We start from the raw sequence: 3,845 nt of genomic DNA on the forward strand, positions 1-3,845 counted from the left end.
ATCGGGTAGTAATCCCCAAAGATGCTCGTGGGAGGTTGTTAAAACTGTTACACGAGGCCCACCAGGCAGTTTCAACCATGAAGACCGTGGCATGGTCTAGTTTCTGGTGGCCCGGTCTTGACAAAGCCATTCAGCGTGTCGGGGATGAATGTCACAGCTGTGTACAAGCTTTACCCATGCCACCGACACAGGAGCCTGTAAGCTGGCCCAGTACGAACGAGAAATGGTCGCGACTGCACATAGACTTCGCGGGGCCCGTTAATAACACCATGTTTCTGATTATTGTGGACTCGCACAGCAAGTGGATAGAAGCTATACCGATGCGCCAGGCCACTGCTAAAAACACCGTGGACGCTCTTGGGGCGTTGTTTAGCAGATTCGGACTGCCTCGTACCGTGGTCTCGGATAACGGCACGCCATTTACCGCGTCAGAGTTTGACCGTTTTATGCTGCGGAACGGTATCACGCACATTCGCACGCCGCCTTATCATCCACAGAGCAATGGATTGGCAGAACGCGCCGTCAGAACTATAAAGGACGGTTTAAAGAAAATGACTGGAGTGGATCTCGGGATTGCGCTGGCTAGAATTTTGTGCAAGTACCGGAACGCGCCACAGCCTTCGGGGTTGTCTCCATCAGAATTGCTTTTGGGGTACAAGCTGCGGACGAGACTAGACATGTGTTTTCCACCCAGGAAACAGACAGAACATCGGCGGAAACCCACCGACGACACTACCGGGAGTTTCGCCCCAGGCGACACCATCTACGTCCGCAACTACGGAGTCGGGGACAAGTGGACACCTGGTAAAGTCAAGTCTACCACAGGTGCCCGGTTTGTGACTGTTCAGACGGATGAAGGTGTGGTTCGCAGACACACGGATCAAGTGCGCAAGCGTTCTGCCGACACATCCGGGACCCCATCCGCCGAACCCCAGGAAGACCCGATGCCCACAGAGAAGAGGGCGCTGGATTCCAGTACCACGTCGGACGGCTCAGAAGCCCCGCCCCAACTGCGGCGTTCCACTCGTACGAAGAAGCCGGTAGAGCGCTACGGTTATTAAGGGGAAAGGAATGTTATCACTTACGTCAGCCGAATCGGCATGCGGCAGCTGCCCTTGCGCCGTGTGCCACATTTTCTTCTTTCCCACCTCCTCCTCCTCCCCCCCCGCCTTTTCTATATATTTCCGAGACAATAAAACGTCGCATTATGCCTGGAAACGCTGTCTGATTTCCTTCCGGATGTACGGACTTTCCCAGCGGCTCGGCAACAGTAGGCTTTCTATCGCGCGACAAAATAAAGGTCCTTGAAAAACGGTAGAGTATTCCTTCAAGCTTGACGAGAAGCAGTGAATGGCTGATTACCTAAAGCTGAGGTGACAATGAATTGTGTCGATCTGCCCCCTCAGAAATACCGGCGTGGAGGTCTGCATCATTCAACTTCAGAATTTCTCATAGCAAAGACAGAGAAATGCATGCTGATTTGGGAAAAAGCAGCTACTGAGTTCTGGAGTTTTATGCGCCAAAACCATGATCTGATTGTGAGGAACGCCGTAGTGAGGTACTCGGAATAATTGCTGACCACGACGGGGATCTCTAACATGCCCGTAATGTACAGGGCACGGGATTTTGTTTTTGCATTTCACCCCCATCAGAATGCGGCCACCGCCGCCGATATTTGACCTCGCGACCTCGTGATTAGCAGCGCCACGCCATAGCCGCTGAGTCACCGCGGTGGGTAGGAGTTATTCACAGTAAATGACAAATAGTCGCAGTTTCGCCCGAAAGTCGGAGCATCGATTGCGATAGGAAATGAGTAGACAGCTATGCGAAGTAAGGATAGTAGTTTTATCGGCTGTACAATGTTGTAAACATTCACTTACTGACTAAATTAGCAACCACGGTGTCATGCGCGCGCAAGTAAGCAAGCATGTCTCGCTCCATGACCGCGAAAATTCCCTGTAAGAACGCTGGAGTGAGGAAGCGCGGCAGCAGCAATGAGCGAATTGACCTTCGTGCTGTCTCTCGCTTCAGTGCGAGGGCACAGCGCATGCGAAGCTACTGACATTTGGAGCACTTTGTCCACACTGCACATCTCTTTGAAGACTAGGCAGTGCGGGCGCGCTTTGTCCACACAGCAGACTGCTCTTAACAAACGACGCCCGCGTGGCCACGCCCACGCCGTAAGCAACGGCCGCCTTCTCCCTCGCCCCCCCCCCCCCCCCCCCCGCCGTGCCTCACGCGCGAAAGCAGACGGCGCGCTTCTGCCCTGCCTTCCACCTTCGCGTGCACGAGATTTAGCCGCAGTCGTCAGCTGACCCTCGTAAGCTTTCACTCGCACACAGCGTACGGCGACGATGTTATCGTTAGAAAAGTACAGAAGCAGCGCGACACAGGACAAGTAAAGAGCACAGGACAGGGCGCTCTTTACTTGTCATGTGTCGCGCTGTTTATGTACTTTTCTAATGATGAACCAACCAGCCACTTTGAACACGATGTTATCGTGTTTGGACTTTACACGGAACAACCCGGCAATGGCGACGCCTTCGGCAGAAATGCACTTGGAGTGTCCATATAAGTGCTACCGCAGTAATATGTTCCGAAGAACGAGGTGAACTTTCTTAGACGTAGCCCAGAGAAGAGAAATCGGCCGATAATTCGCGGCATCGGTTTTAAAGTCAGGCTTAAATGCAGAAAAAACATAAGCACTTTTTAACATGCGAGGGGTAGTGAACGTACGCAAACCATATTAAATATAGATATGAGCACTCAGTCAAGTATACGTTCGTAAGCTCTAGTAATTCAGAAGGGGATGCCTTCGGGACAGCAGAAAAGGGAACACTTCAATCGTTGAAAGCCCCCCCCCCCCCCCTTTCCTCTCTCCCATTCGTTCACGAGCTTTTCACTAAACAAACGCAGCAATAGGTATAGAGGCGATTGCAGAAAGCGCGAACTCTCTACAGTCATTAAGCACAGGTTTTTGGCGCGCGCAAACTTTATGCTGTTGGGCACTTATAAGTTCAGATGAGAACCAGTGGGGATGTTTAGAGTGCTTAGGTCAGTGCTGCGAAATGTGTTTGAGCATACTGCTCAATACAAACTCCGTAAACTGATGTACTTGGTCTTCAACATTGGTTTTGTCTGTAACCAGTCACCAATCGGTGGAGGACAAGAAATTATACAAACTAAGACAATCCCCACGCTTAAAAGCAACGCGAGAGCCGCAGGAAGAGCTCTACCACACAGATCTTAACTATAGACGCCCTAGGGAAATATCACAACGAGAGACAATTACACCTTCAGCGTTCAACAGGCAAAGGTCGGCGACGTTACACAGCAACTGGCGATTAAATTACCCTGCCAAAGGGAGCCGAAGGCCAAAAAGGTCAACAGGTGGCACTAGTTCTCTGTCTATTGATAGTATTACTAATAATAATATTATTCTTAATATTAATAATATTCAGGTTCATCAATTCTAAACCAAGAAACGGCTAAGAACGTGGTTCAATAGACCGCTTTGTTATTCTTTTTTTTTAGAAAACGAAGAAATACGAGGAATCCTTTTTTATTTCAACTTTATATTACTTTACTCGATTACGATAAAGGTATGTGTGTATTAATTTATTCGACCAGCAGCCGCCGTTCGGCTTCATCGTATGTCCAGTGACATACAGCACGATAAGTTACAGCAAACGTTTACACACCTGTGACGCAGTTTTCCTTGTAACTGCAAGTCGGTGATAAGCATTCTCTGCAGCTTGTAACTGCTCTCGCTGGCTTTGGCCTCCGGCGTGTTGTTATTGTAGAGCGTTCGAGTACCGAACACCACGTCGGTGCAATAGGAGAGA

Source organism: Dermacentor silvarum, chromosome 3 (genome assembly GCF_013339745.2).
Source record: "Dermacentor silvarum isolate Dsil-2018 chromosome 3, BIME_Dsil_1.4, whole genome shotgun sequence".
Taxonomy (NCBI): Eukaryota; Metazoa; Arthropoda; class Arachnida; order Ixodida; family Ixodidae; genus Dermacentor; species Dermacentor silvarum.